General features: G+C 30.3%; 1 protein-coding gene across 5 annotated transcripts in view; it reads left to right on the plus strand.

Moving 5' to 3' along the window:
- LOC136985179 (talin-2-like) overlaps positions 1-16,237 on the plus strand; it is a 164,144-nt gene that overhangs the window by 42,474 nt on the left and 105,433 nt on the right. The window contains exon 1 of one of the 5 annotated variants that reach the window (XM_067282388.1): positions 15,886-16,069. The exons of the other annotated variants lie outside the window; for them this stretch is intronic. The gene's annotated coding sequence lies outside the window, so the exon portion shown is untranslated. Of the gene's footprint in view, positions 1-15,885; positions 16,070-16,237 lie in introns of those variants that run through there. 5 annotated transcript variants of the gene reach the window in all.

Below are 16,237 nucleotides of genomic sequence, written 5' to 3' on the forward strand. Positions count from 1 at the left end.
TGTTGGAAAAGATGATACTTACCCTAGATTTACCGCTAGAGATAATTTTTGTTTTTTTGTTTTTTTTTCATTTTAAACTTATTAATTACGCGTTTTCTGCATCGAATAGGTGAATTCGGATATCGTTTTCTAACGTTTTGAAATGTACTTTCGGTGATAAATACACGGATCAGAGCATACCGACGATTTGCTTCATCTATCTTGTAAGCAACATCTTAGTTCATCCGGGCAGCAAAGTCGGATAAACGTTATCAGTTGAGGAACAGATGTCGAGACTAAAATTGTCTTTCGTAAGAGCATTTGGCCAACACGTGATTCTCTCGCGGTACAAACCGAAACGTCCCTGACCTCTTTCCCATTGTAACGTGTGCTATTCACTCTGTTAATGTGAATTTATATGGCATACAGAAAACAGTTTTTTTTTATTACTTTCGATCTTGTTCAAGTTATATAAACAAGAAATTTATTGTTAAAAACGGTGACAAGATAACTGCACTTTAAAAAAGTATAAAGCATGAATTTTTTTTAAATGTAAACAAAAAAAAGTAAAGTAAAATAAATAGTAGTGTTTATGCAAAATAAACAAGATATAGCAGACAACTTCCTATTGGTCTCTATTATCAAAAATCACGTTTGATAGTAGAATTGTATCAAGGAAAGACATACAAATTAATTTAAATTTTATTATTAAAATTTCGTAGATAATACTGATTATTCAGTATAAAAAATATTTAGGAAATTTTTAAATACTGAATTTTTGAATTGTTTATACGGAAGAATTGCCAATTCTTTGATTATTCATCACAGAAAATATTTTTCTGATACTTGTAATATTTTAATAGTAATAATCATAATAATAATAATTTGTATACCATTCTTTGCAACAAAACACTTTAAATGTCTGTTTTTGTCCGATTTACTTTTATATAATTCTAAATGTGTAGGGAAAGGCACTATTAGAAATATAATTCTAAATATAGGAGAGGGCAAAAGAAGCATATGCTCCTTAACCATAAATGAAAAATAAATAAGTAAAATAAAATCAAAAAAGCTTTTTTCCTGAAATATATTCGCTATGTATGCATACACTTTTAGACTTATTCACAAAAATAATTATGTAAGACCTATTCCCTATGCTCTCTTATGATGATATTTGGATACGCTACTGGATAGGAGTAAATATAATTCAAAGTAATTGTCTAATAAGTTTAAGGCTTTTACAATAACTTTAAAATAAAGGTCATTTGACACAAATTCCAAGTGAAATCCACGAGTTGAAGCGAATTCTTCCACATTTTTAGAATTTTAAAAACTCATTTTTTGTCGTCTTGTTATAAACAGAATTAATCAAATGAAATCATATTAATATAAACGAAAACAAGGCGAATTTTTATGCATTTTTAAACGACAGATTACGTTTTTGTGAAGGTTAATACATTTTTTTTTTTCCTCTTCTCATCTTCACTCGTGCAGAGATGATTTCAATCAGCAGATGCTTGGCATAATCTCGAAACGTGCCACTACTCTAGGTGCTCTAAAAATGGCGCGTCGTTAAGTAGAACACACGGTTATCGAACATCGGACGGAAAATAACCAACCATAAATTCATCTCGAAGCATCTTACGACAATGTTATCGTTTTCTCGATTAGAGAATCCATAGCAAAAATTTTACTAATGGAATACGTTTAATTATTGGAAAATCATTTGTAACGCGAATTTGTTCACGGAAAAATCATTTATATCAATTTTTGAATGAGGATAAGAAAAAATACTCTATAAAATATACTTTTTTTTTTCAATTCGACGATCGAAATTTTCGAGAGAGAAAATTATTTAAGCGTAAAATCGTACAGAAATATCTAATTTTTTTTTTTCGATGGAATATAAATTTATATTAAGCTTTATATACTTTTATATATCTATGCTATATTTTATAAAGAGAAGTTTCAGTAACTTTAAGACATATTAATTTGTGTGTATATAATCATTTAAAATTTTATTTTTAATGAGTTAAATCAGGAATTCTAATGTGGTCCCTACAGACACTCGAGAGGTCAATGGAAGGAGTCGATAAGTTACTAGAGGTCATTTGAGGTCGGCGAACAAAAATGTACTTTTATTATATTTAAAAATATAATAATAACTGATATATCTTTAAATTTTAATAAAGTAAAACAGAGTTTGATTTAGGTGTAATAAAATATTCGGTTATTTATTTCATCCTATTCGGAATTTATTCATATTCTGTATCAATATAAAATGGAGGTCGGCGAATTAAATCTAATTTTATAAATTTCTTTATATAATATGAAAGAATGTTTGTATGTATGTTTTAAAATTCGCCCATTAGCATTTTTACACAACGTCTATAATTCAGGGGTTCCCAAGAAAGGTAGAGAAATCTTGAACTTAATAATAATAATTTAATAAGATTCCCCACGTTAAACGATTGGTAAATTAATGTTTGGTCCACCAAATTCTCTTCTTATATGAAATTTTTATATACACATTATTTAGTTCATTAAAATAATTTGTGTAATATTTGGCCATGAATTAAAGCGAATGTTTGTGTTTTTTATTTAAAAAACGCCACTCGATACTAAGTAAAAAACCGGATAGTGGTACTTGGATTTTAAAAAATCAAATAGTAGAAAGAGCTTTCAGAAAGCGTTTAAATTGTTTTAAATGTAATCTTAAGCTTGGAAATGTTTCCGTTATAAAACACGATCACTAATGGTTAGAAGTCACGATTTCGTTTCGAAACCTGCCATTCAAATCAATGTTTACCCTGCACTCGCACTTTATATTAACGACGACGATGCTTTACTGTCATAACCATTAATAAACGGATCAGGCTAATGTATTTTTGCATAATGTACGTTTTTTGAATTGTTGAAATGAGTACAACGTTTATCCCGGATGGAGTTATGAATAAGACAAACGTGCTGCAAGTATTATTGTCTTTCGTATGCAAATGTCTTTAAAACAAAAATTTTTATATATAATATTATTAGAATAAAGCAATTTATCTGTATTACACAACAGTAAGTCTGTATGTATGTCTTTTAATTCGTTTGCGTTTTCTATCCAAAGAAATACAATCCATCCGCGATTTTGATAGGTTTTAACGATATTAAATTAAATTGAGTTTCTTCAAAATTTAAAAAAATCGCGATTAATTTTGATTTTTCTCACTTCAAAGATTCAATGAACTAATATATTTATTCAATCCCAATGCTTCACTGAATCTTGTATACAGGATTCAGCGTAATAACAATTATTTTTTTTTTCAAAAATATTAAATGTATTTAATTCCATTAAACGTAGTGATTTAATTATAAACTGAGTATAATTTTTTTTACCGTTTTATCTAATTATAATTTTTTATTTTTTTAAATAGATTTCATGTGATAATCATTAAATACATTAGTACATTGAAGATAGTATCTGGTGTACGGTACATTAATATATCAAATTCAGCTATTAATACTTTCCTTTTAAAAAAGTTTTAAATAATATTTAATTCTATTAAATGCAGTGGTTTAATTATGGTAATTTTTTAGTTATAATTTTTATTTTCTGAAGGTTTGATGTATGATAATCAAGACGTTTATATCTGTTTATGTGAGAATTTTCGTTGCTATTCTATATTTACTTTTCTTTGTTTCGATGTTTTGCATATTTAACAAAGTAAAAATGGAAACAAGAAAAAATAAATAAATAAATATAACAACAACTGAAAATCTTCCAAAACCGTTACATCATTAATTAATTTCATAATTTAAAAGAAAAATTATTATTTTAGTTAATTTGAAATGTATACACATGTATATAAATTAGTCACGCTGCGTTTTTATATCAATCTTAGATTTAAGAAAAAAGGCAAAATTAGTTTTTGCAGAAATTATGCAAAACTTGTTTACTATACTGTATAGTAAATAGATAAAAATATTAAATGTTAGAATTTTTAATAAATTAATGAACAAACGTTGATTTTATGTTAAATTTACTCGTTGTAGAACTTGTTTTCTGAATTATACGATTTATTATTGTGATTATATTAAAATCGGTAAGCGATTAATCATTATATATTTATATGCAATACTTACTGCACTGTAAGTGATTGCTATATGTAAATAACTAACGATCATTAAAATACTAATTTACTACATTGTAATCGAAGTATTAAAATAAATAAATTACTTTTTAATATGTTATAACGAAATTTTTATCCGTGTAAATTACGCAGAAAACGAATGAGATGAATACAGGATGGCTCAAATGTCGGTTAATCATTGAAGAGCCTTTTCTGTCTTATTCAAATATTTTATTGGATAATTTTTGCAAAGTTTGTAAGCAAAATGACTTGTTCATTATACAAATTACAACACTTTGGTACACTTTCACAAATTAATGGATTGCTTGCAAAAATACGGTTAACTGACTCTATATATTTCAAAACCTAAATGAAGTTTTATTATTTTTCAAATATAAAAATTAAAAATTAACCGATAAGAATGTAAGAGAGAACACAAAAACAGAGAGAATAAAACTATCAGAAATTTAAAAAATGAATTTAATTATGTATCCTGTTACATCACATCTCTAAACGTCGAGATGCTTAAGCAGTTCTGTCGAATGTTACGTAACTGCACTATAATCACCGCACTTGTGAAGTTGAAGAGAAAACAGCCGTTATGTAAATCCCAGAGAAATTAAAACAGTTTTATTTGACTACTAGTTGAAATCGTATCATAGTTTCTGTTTGATTTAAACATATATACGTAGAAACACACACACACACACACACACACACTAAACCTTCAAGGATTCCTGCTCTTGCCCATAAATTACATTCTATTTTTTAAATATTCTAATTATAACGTTCGTTATATCTTCATAAATAATATCATTAATAAATTTTTTCGTCCTATATTTGCCGTTTCATAAACGATACCCTAACTAAATTGATGACTGGACGTTATAAAACGACGAACAATCACTTAAAACTGATGGTTCCCTCATTTGTAACGTCTTACTGTCCAATATTCTAACGAGCCTATATTAATTTGACTAAGATTTGTAAGCATTCGAAGACATTCGAATAACAAGATGGCAATTTTTCTCGTCGAAGGTTGTTATTTATTCTCCATCACCTGGGTAATCTCCATTAGCCAAGTGAAGATATACTTTCTGCCAAAGCGTAAAGATCGTTAGAGTAATATAAAAACAAACATCTGGCGATAGAGTTTGATACAAAAGCTTTTAAAAGTTGATAAGATCAGAAGAAAAAAACCATGATAGCTCTTTAATTTATGCTGTTCTAGTAAATGACGTTTTATGTAGACTATAATTTTGAAACTAGTTTCGAGTTTTGTGGAGTTTTTCTTCCTCGCTCGCTTCTTATTTTATTTTATTACAGTTATTGAATAATTATATTCGTCTTGTTAATTTTTTCTATCATTTTTTTTCTGACGCTGGTTTGATAATGTGAAGATGATTTAGTAGCGCGACAACGACATAATTATGGAATTTTACAGCGCTTTGAATCGTTAGATAAAAAAAGACTAGTTTTTTCTCACGTAAACTTTACATATTTTTACGTATTTTAGTCGTACACGGCTGGTTTTTTTCTTATACACGCTACACCATAATTCTTTCACTTACGATCAACACCTCTGTATAGATTGAGCTTCGTTGATAGAATATTCGTGACTGGAATTTTTAGCGATTCATTCGCTAACTTCCATTTGTCATACGTAGGAGATTATTTATTTTGTGACATTGGTTTTTGCTCTTATTGTTCCCTTTCATACAGAAAATGTCGTAACACGTGATTGACAAACTAGCTTGTGGATGGAATAATTGGAAAGTTGGAAGATTGCGCGACCTTCGGAGCAGATTCTAGATTAAAATCGCCTAAAGACGACAACTATTTTTTTTTTTTAAACAAAATAATATATATCTCGATAGTAATATTCCGTTTTCTTCTTATTAATCGCCGATGCGTTATATGAAATTTTATGGAGTGCTCTTTCGATTACCACTTTTTTTTTCTTCTTCTTCTTCCTCTAGATATCGATAAAACGGAGATATGTTGACATTTTTCTACGCGAAACTCCGGAAAAATATTTTCACACCTTTTACACGTCTTATAATGATTTTTCGCAATTCTATTAAATTTACAAAGGCGTAATTTGTTCTGGTAGCATTCAAGAGATTTTTAGTTTGATAAAAATGGGTAGCGATTCTCACCCGCATCCCCAAGAAAAGAAAAGAAAAAAAAAAAAAAAAACGCACTTTAGAGTCGTTTCATGCAAAGTAAGCGTTTTTACGACTATGCAAATTTTCTAAATGCTCAAAAATTGATGATAAGTTATCGCGTAAGTCAGCTTTATTTGCCATTCGTCTGGCACAGATGAGCTGTTGTTTCTCATACGGTTTCAATAAGAATAAAAGGCAATTTTCGATCGTTTCTAAGTTCGTTCATCAAATAAAACTTAAAAATTTTGCCTCGGTTTGTAAAATTCGATTTTATTCTCCTCTAGATATTTATCGTATGAAGAAGACTTAATAAATTACTTAAAATATTCAAATTATTTTTATAGTTATTTAAATTTTCCTTCTTTTTAATTTATAGTTTCTAGCAAAAAAAAAAAAAAAAAAAAAAATCCTTTATTTCAAAGGGTGTTTGAAATTATTTATAAAATATATCGATTCGTATCGCCTTCTAGCAGTGATTTCAATAGAGAAAACGATGCTGCAAATCCCGCATTTCATACGAGGAAAAAAAAGGATTTCTTTCTGCAACAAAAGGGAACAAGACAATCTTCACGCGACTCAAAGAAAAAAAGAACATTCAACAGAAAACACAATAATCGTCTAAACGATCTCCCACTATACAAACTCATTCACAGTTGCATAGTAATTGTCACTGCAATGGCGCTTGCATCTGACACACAATTTACGGAAGATGGATCCCTCATTAGAAGAGAGAAATCTCCCATTCTCTAGAAAAATGCTATTTTTCATTCAAAACGTTTTTGAATAAATCTCGTTTTTTAATTATTATTCTTGTTGTCGTAGAACTTGGAAGGAAATACATGATTAACACTCTACTGTAATTAAATATAAGAAGCGTCGAAGTTCGAGTTCAGAGGTCAAATGTACAACTGTAAATCTGGTGATCCCGGAAATGGCCTCTGTGTAGTCCTATTTGACCAACCTTCTCTGAATAGAACTATGTTAAAGCTAGAATAGTAGCTGCTGTCGGGTTTTTTGTTGTAAAAATAATTGTTTCTGTATGTATATATATATATAAATGATAGAATTGGAGGATAAATTAACCCGATTAACGTATTATTCCTGTATTTAATATTTTATTTATTCAGTTTTAAAATTTCGTATATGCAGGTTAGTTTAAAATAAGGTTAACAATTGTAGAGACTTAATTACTGCCTCATTCAAATATTTAATCACTTACAAATCTCATTCCTTCTTGTGCAACACAAATTTCTGATTTTCTTGTAAAACTCACAATAAATTGACTTTTGAACCATCCTGTATATAATCAGTTATTACAATTATTTAATAAAATTAATTATTCGTCTCCGACATTAAGAATTTAAATTGATTAACTGTCATTTATATAAATTTCTTGATTAATAAACATTCTGTTCTATTTAAAAATATATAAAGTTTATGGAAAAAGCAGGATTTTATGAAAATTGTTGTTTATTATCTTGTTGCAAATATGTTTGTGTTGAAAAATGGACATTTCTCATACAAAAATGGTAAAATTGTTGAATTTTTCTGCTAAACGAATGTGAAGAGAAGCATTAATTTTAATAGCTGCACTTATAAAATTACTTAGTCTTTAACTGTGAATTTAATGGAAAGAAGAAATGCGAAATCTCCACGAATGTGAAATTAAGCAAAAATATAAATTTATGTAGATTCCAGCGCCTATATGATCCACGACTCCCTTACGGGCGCGAATCTTCATTTAAAACTGTAGAAACTAATTAAGTTTTTGTAGATTTAAAAATTATTACCGATCTCCGAGACGTTGTGCGATTTTAATTAATTGTTTGGACTCGAGTTTTAAGTTAAAATAATCGTAATAAATAGTCAAAATAAAGCGAAATAAATAGTCGTTGCCAGTCACTTAGCTTTTGAATAGTATCCATACGTTTTGATTGTCAGTTAAGGTTTAAGAGATTGGATATTTCGGTCGAGTCATAGAAGAAATTTGCGGTTTTCTCATCCACCATCGATTTGGTATCGATCAGTGAGTAGAGAAGAAGAATGCTTACTGCAGTCAGGCCAGTCGATCGTTTCCTAATTTATCGTATGACAGATTTTTCGAATTGTACGAAATTGCAATTTCGTTCGATGGAAACGATAAAAAGGGCTGTCGACTCTTCGCTATCTTTTTCGCTCTTCGTATATCTTGCCGCAGATAACTGCAGATTTACTGGTTTTTATCGTAAAATTTTGTGTAAAATAATTCGGGTTTTCTCATCTTTTTTTGTAAAAATTTCTTTTTCTATTCTTTTAAAATCGCCGAATGTCTGATCAATATGTGGAAGTTTATGTAGTAGAAAAACATCTGATAGTGTCGTTAATGAAGTGCAAGAAAGATACACACACATACACACGCCAGTGGCTGGAAAGAAAAATAAAAGTTTTGCTAGATTCTGCAACGTTTAAGAAAAATTATCTGCGGATAAACTGATTCGCATCGATTTCCTTACCGTACAACAAAAGGAGAGCCGCTGTAAAATTATTCAATGTCTAGTCAATATGTCGGGTTTTGTGTGGCAGAAAGAGAACAATTTAACTTTCGGTCCAGATCTGTTTGTCGTCGGGGGTCATCCATTACTACGTTTTGATCGGATGACGTCGGAAAGACGGTTCTGGTTCCCGTCGTGCACTTATCCGCTCCACTTCCGCTAACATTAACAACTGTTTACACAGCACTGTTCGTCTTGGCTGCTTTAATCGTATTCAAATAACGTTGGACAGAGTAGACTCCCACACTTCCTCTCCATTGTGTGCATTCGCTGATGGGTTTTTGTCGCCGATTGCATTTCTTGCCCAACTTTTTCCTCGTTCAAAGGCCGCTCTTTAAGTGTGTTGTCCTTCTCTTCTCTCCCCCTCATCTAGAACGAGAGAAGTTTTAAGTCTATAAGGAAATCCGTCAGAAAGATGAAACAAAATGTGTTTATATACGGTTAGAATTTCAATCACGTGTGTTTAAATGCTTTTTTTTCCAGATAGGAAGAGCTTAATAGAGCCTATAACGTTACTAAAATATAACTACCTTTCTAAGAAATATATTATTTTCCACGAAAATTAAACGATTTAAATCTACAAACGAGTATTTTATAGTCGTTTTAATGATTGAAAGTTACTTATTATTTTTCTCTATTCCGGCATTTTAGTTCCGCGCTCTTAAAATTGAATTATTGCTATTTTGAGTGCCCTCAATTTATCTCATTCTAATTTGATTTTGATATTATAAAGTTACTTTAGCGTCTCAGTTTGTGAAAAAAATGAAAGTAAATCATTCAAAACTTTTTCACTTAATCTTTTTATCCATCCAATCGGCTTTCTAAATTTTCTATCGATTTGTAGCCACATTAATTAAAATTTCAACAGTTTTTCCTCCCATCATCAATTGATAACAGCTTTATAACAATATCGTGCGCTGTTCTGTAGATAACAGCGCTGTTGTGAGTTTAATACAAAATTACCTGTTAATCAATGTAAAGAGAATTATACTTATGAACGATATATTTTTAAATATGTTCCGAAATTTTAAAGTTAGATACAGCCTATGAACAATAACTGTTATTGATCTCACTCACTGTTTACTCATTAATTTGATCAAATGTAGTTTCTGTTATTTCGATTCTACGATGGTCTTCATTTTCATGTAGTAGTTGATTTTACATATAAAAATATTGGCCATTTCCTACTCCGTCCTTCATATTGTATTATACATGCAAGTTCATTTGTCTTCTCCTTACAGCTTTCCATATGTTTTTCTCTCATTGTTCATTATCAGTACCCTTAAATTGCGAGTCGAACTATTCGTAGGAACCGTTATATTCCCATAGTTCTTACAGCATCACATGTCAAACGTTAACTATTCAACAATCATATCCATTTCGTGCTAATTTCCTTATTTAAAATCTCATAAATTTTTCCTTTTTTAAAGCCGATGCTGTTTAATATGCTCCATTTATCAAGTCCTCTGAATATTGTTTAGGAATAAATGCAAAAACATCATTCACAAAATAATATTTTGCTATGAAATAAGTAATTAAAATTAAATTAGAAAAACGCACAAAAATTTTACGGAACAGAAACTGAATAGTAAGATTGTACAGTCATTTTTCATCGTATTCGCTGTTTGCTTTCTTTGCATTCATCAACGAATACATCACATTCTTAAGTGTAAAGTTGTTGTTATTTTTTAATTGATTCCGATCACCAAATATACTGTTTTTATCGATTTTGCTATTTTCAATCGATAGTATAAGTCGAAAATTGGTCTACAAAGAGATATTTGTGTTTCCTGTATAGCATAATACCGGTTTGCTACTGAATAAACAGTGCATGCATAGATAACAGAAACTGTACGCAGTTTCTACAGCTTTTGACAGATATTTTAGGGAGAAAAGTCAATTTTATGGAATTAATGTTTATATTCAATGTCCTCAAATATTTTCCAACATATGTTAATGTATTTTATATAAAAACAAAAAAGACTCAGCATATTGAAAATAGTGTTTATCTAAATCAGTTATTAAGCAATAAACTAAAATTAAAATTTATGAAGTTATAAGCTATTTTTAAATTAATGTAATTAATGTTATCAATGACTTTTTTAATTGTTATTTTGATTGAAAAAAATTATTTGATTAGTTAGAATTTTGGAAATTATTCTCTGTTTATCTTACAAAAGTTTCACTACAGTTTAGTTTCGTGAACAGGTAATTTATGCTTCAAGCTTGCAAATTGCTCTTTGATCCAGATAACTTACAAGCACGAAGCGTGGAGCCATTATTTAATTGCAGATAATTTTAATTTTCATAATTTACCTTTTCGTATACTAATAAATGTTCTAGTGTATACACACTTCATTGAAGGGGAAACGAATTGTTGCGTTGAATTTGCACCATTTGTTATTTCTAATTCGACTTTTATCTACAGGGTTTTATTTTTTCACGATGAAAGGTTAATATCGACATATAGTATTTTCCCCCCTTTCTCTTTCTCTTAATAATTCTCATATGGATCGGTTCCAAGTATATATCGAACGTATTCGCGTGTGCAAGATGTTTAGTTGTATTTTGATGTCGACTTAAATACGTTCACAGAAAGTTGCGTGCCATAAAGAAATTCCACATATAAAAATCTTTCACCTGATAGAATTTTTCGAACAACAAGTTACACAAATGATTGAAAATTCGACAGAAAATAACTTTGAACTGTAGGAAAAAAGAAGCATGACTCGATCGAGATGTATCTATCGATCATCTCTTCACCACCTTTAGCTTCGTAATATTTGTATCTTATGTATATAAAATTCCATATTGTTGTTTCAGTTTTATTTATTTAAATAAAACTCTTTATTGTGAGAAAGGAAGATTTATTCAGTAAATGGACGATTTCCTACTTTCCTATGGCTTTTTGAATCAGGGAATAAGATCATTATTTGATTCGGAGATAGATAGGAACAGCATCCAATTCCCCCGATGCCCAGACACAGATTTCTTTACAAGTTTCACATCCAATCTCTCGTCTCTCCAGACAAAAATAGTTCAACAGACGAATCTCTTTACCGATATTCTGTTATTTACGTAACTTTTGGTCTAAATAAACCGTTCTCTTACAAAAATACAGAAACCTTCTTGTAAAAAGCTTTTTCTTAAAAGTAAATTCCGATGTTTCAAAATAATTTTTTTTATTTAAGTCTATAAATTTATAGTTTAATACATAGACTAATATAGCATATATCTTTATATATATATATATATATTATTTTTTTCTTGATTAAAATAAATGTGTTGTAATTAAGGAGTAAAAATAGATTCGTGCGTGATAAAAGTAATAAAAATATATTTAGAATTGTAAACTCTCTTTTTTTTTTAGACTTAATAATCTATAAGTTATAAGTCAAGGACTCTCTAGGATTTTTTCAGTTTAATTTTTTTTTATTTTGTTACTGTATAAAATAGGAGAAATTTGGCGAAAAGTAATTAGATGAATGAGTAATTTTGTAACTAGCAATTCGTTACGTGAACGCTTAATTTAAAAATTAAACTTTTTAAATTAAAAAAATTCCATTTTTAAGCGTTATAGTTGGAAAATTTTTAACGAATGTCTTCGCTAATTTACTAAATTCCTTCTTCTAGATAATATATAAAATGATACAACGATAATAGAAGAGAGCTGGCATTAAGTTAAAGATCATACTTAACGGAAAAAAAGGATTTATCAAATGATCCGAGACCATAAATCTCTCGATGCTTTACTCTATTGATATTATCGTCACGAATACGGGATTACTGCTCATCAGTTGTCGACAATTTCATCCCTCTACAATTGATTTCTTTAAGTGAAGCGCTTCTCTCCACTTCGGTCGCATTTAGATGAAGTGTGGAGATTCCAAAGGACGATAGGTTTTTCCTATCCAAAATATTTTTCTCCGAAAATGTCACAAATAGTTGTGACGCAAGCTTCGGAATGTCAGCTGTAAATCTCAAGATTAGAAACAGCTTTGTTTCATTCTTGCATTTCAATCGACTCACTTGGCTCAGTTAATTGGTGCAACGATCAAATTTTCACTTGGGAATTATAGTGATTTATTGTATACAGTTTGTACTCGACTACGTTTAGTTATCTATTGTAGCACAACTAATTATATACCGACTTTCCTCTTTTGTCATATCTTTAGATCAATGGCTTTGCCCACGTTCATTAAATATGCTAATTAGTCGCCATAAAATTGAAGAAGTAACGGTCCTGTGCTGCAGAAATGTTAAGAAGAATCAATGACGTACGATTTTCTTCCTTTTTTTAAATATATATATATATATCTAAGTTATATATATAGTCAGAATTTCGGTAGCTGAGTTTTCCTTGTCGCCTTAATGGAGAACAAAATATCTTCATCTCAAACGTTTTAGCGATAAGAAGGAAAAAAAAAAGTTGTTTACGACCGAATGGCTAGAGAAATCGCGAATGATTGATTTTGATAGCATCCAACGTGTTCAAAATTAGGATTCTTTCTTCGCGAAACGGCGTTTAAAATTGTATTTTTAATCATTTTCCCCTTTTTTTCTCTTATAACCTGCGAGTTTCAGAAATTTCAGCAAATTCCTTTGCTTCATATCGATTAAATTTTGATCGTTTATTATCATCTTTAATTATATTTCGAATCTAGATTATTTTCTTACAAATTACTATTTTTTTCCTGTTCTTAAGTAAGTTTCGAGTTGTTAGTTTTCTTGTTTTTTTCACTTCATCCAGTTGTAAAAGTGGATATTTATCTTTATCTTCGCAGACCCCCGAGCGAATAAGTCACGTTTAGAAGATATTAAGTCAAAGTTTATGGATGTTTTTAGTGATGATAGCGGTTTCGACATTAAATAAATAGCTTAGTTTTAATAAAAAACAAAAATTGCTACCGAAAAAAAACTGCGAAAATTATATATTGTAGATGGATGGAATGCCATTTTGATAGATTTAATAATAATTTTCTTTAAAAAAGACATATAAGAAAGGTTAAATGATAATCTTATAAGAAACTATGTATAAATATATAAAATAATATAATTTGCATTTTGTATGTTTATCGAACCGTTAATATAACCGGCAAATGCGAAAACAGCAGTAAATTATTTGGCTCTGTTAGCCTAGTCAAAGTATTCAAGTTCTCTCGCATGAACACGTAACATAGATAAGACCCACAACTTACAGAACATGCACATACACGGGTAACTATGGAAGAAAACCAAGAAGACGAGCTAGACACCGAAAACAATATCTTATCCACAATGTAGCTTGTAAAAAAAGAGAAGAAATATGGTTTGACGGGTGCTGCAGGCAGCCGGCACCTTCGACCAGATATGGGTGCGACTAGAGGAACGTTGACCTTAGTCGGGTCGGTGTCGACAAACCTGTCTACCAGTGACGCCCCGTATACAGTTCGCTGCTTTGATTACAGAATTGTGCCGATAGATATTCGACTTTCAATTTTTTCGCCTGGAAGGAATGTTAGAGAGAGAGAGAGGATCATTTGACGATCGATCCTTTCGCTTTCTCATTCATTTATGTCTGTCATTATTCATTCTTCTTTGTATTCGGTATGAACCTAATGTCATTTTCATTGGTCTGAAGGATATTGTCTCTCTCTCTCTCTCTCTACCGATTGTCATTTTCTTTTCCTTTTCCTTTTCTTTCAGTCGGCTTCTCTAGCCCGGTTGTTACGCTTCTGTTACTTTCGTCTCTTGTAGTTGATATCTCTGCATCCATTAGACCATTTTACTGAAAATGAACCTTTTTGTACTTAACGACTAAAATAGATATATATATATTTTTTTTTATAACACTTTCAATCTTAGCAGAAGGGAAAAATGTAAAGAAATTGATTCACACACACTCGTCAGTGCCTTTTTTCTCTCTTTTTTTTAATGTAAATCTCTTTAGTGAATAATTCTTCATTGTGTTCGGGTGAAGAATACATTCGTTAATAGATATTTTATTCTTTTTCCAAATGGTTTCGACCGAATCGCGAACAGAAAGTTAATATAACGCGTAAGATTGATTTAAGAACGTACACTTTTCTCATGGAAGTACTACGATCAAAACCGCATCTTAACGCTTATCAAACATAATAAGCTGTCCGGGTGATTTATTGCTAAAATTAAAAGAAAACTACAGAAAACGGCCCTATTACGGGATGAACAGATTAATCCACCTTGGCTAATTTATAATAACCACATCAAACAAACCTCGTTTATCAATAATATACTGTAGTAACGATTTTTCGATGGTTGCTTTTTACTTTAATGTTCTAATTAAAATGCCTCCATCAAAATTATTCGCACGTATGGTAATTTAGAAAGTAACGTTTCTTTGCCGAATTTGGTAAAATGATTAAAAAGCTGTAGCGACGAAGAATTTCTTCAGTATAGCCTATGTGTATATCCATACCGTATACTACATTAAATCATTATTTGAGTCCACAAAGGCTTTTTAGCATTTATTGTGTATTACGTATGTAGGCAAAGATTTGAACGTGTTTTTAAGCTTACGTAAGACCTGTTTACATGAATGTGCAAGTCTGAAAATGCGCTTTGAAGGTCTTCACGTAAGATTGAAAAACTGCGAATTTAAGGATAATTATTCAGAAAAATGATATCTACACTTAAAAAGCAAATTATTACGTTGTTACTAGTCACTATTTTCTTACGTAGATTATTATTTAATAATATTCATTATGCAATTTCCTATGCGGTCGAAGATGCCAAGAGTCGGCGGCGGCGAAAAAGAAAAATTAATAATAAATTAGACAATTTAAAAATTCTCCGGATATCTACGTTAATATGCCAACGACGTGCGTGTCTATGATGATTTTTCTGGTTTGGTTTTATTGGATGGCGTGACAAACAATTGAACCTGTACAACGACTTTGGCCTGTCGTGCCGCGTGTGCCCGATGGAGTGATACTATTCACAAAACCCCTATTTAACTGAATTGCTGGTGTCGATTCACCCGTCTTGTTACATTATCACTGCATCGTGTCGGATAGAGAAAAAGGTCACATTTCGTCGGTGGGAGGAGGCGAGTGTTGTTTTCTCCCACGTGCTGTCGCCTTAGGACAGACGACTGCAACTTCCTGTCGTCTTATTCTGTTGACACATTCTACTTATATACTTTATACGAATGCAATTTTGGGAAATATTCGAGACGTTTTATCACATTTTCATAACGGGGAAGAAAACAAAAGTGTGATGTATTTTGTCACGTTAAAATTCTCGAATGTTTCTGGTAAGTTTTAAGCCACTTTTTTTTTTTTTTTTAATAAATCAGTTGAAGATATATTTGTTGAAATATACAAATATATAATTTTAAGACTTTAAGAATTTAATTTTAAATGTTGGATCGGAATCCTACGGCTAAATTTGGATAATAAATGAGAACACATTTGACCTAGAC

Source organism: Centruroides vittatus, unplaced genomic scaffold (genome assembly GCF_030686945.1).
Source record: "Centruroides vittatus isolate TY-2023 unplaced genomic scaffold, ASM3068694v2 contig_955, whole genome shotgun sequence".
Classification (NCBI taxonomy): domain Eukaryota; kingdom Metazoa; phylum Arthropoda; class Arachnida; order Scorpiones; family Buthidae; genus Centruroides; species Centruroides vittatus.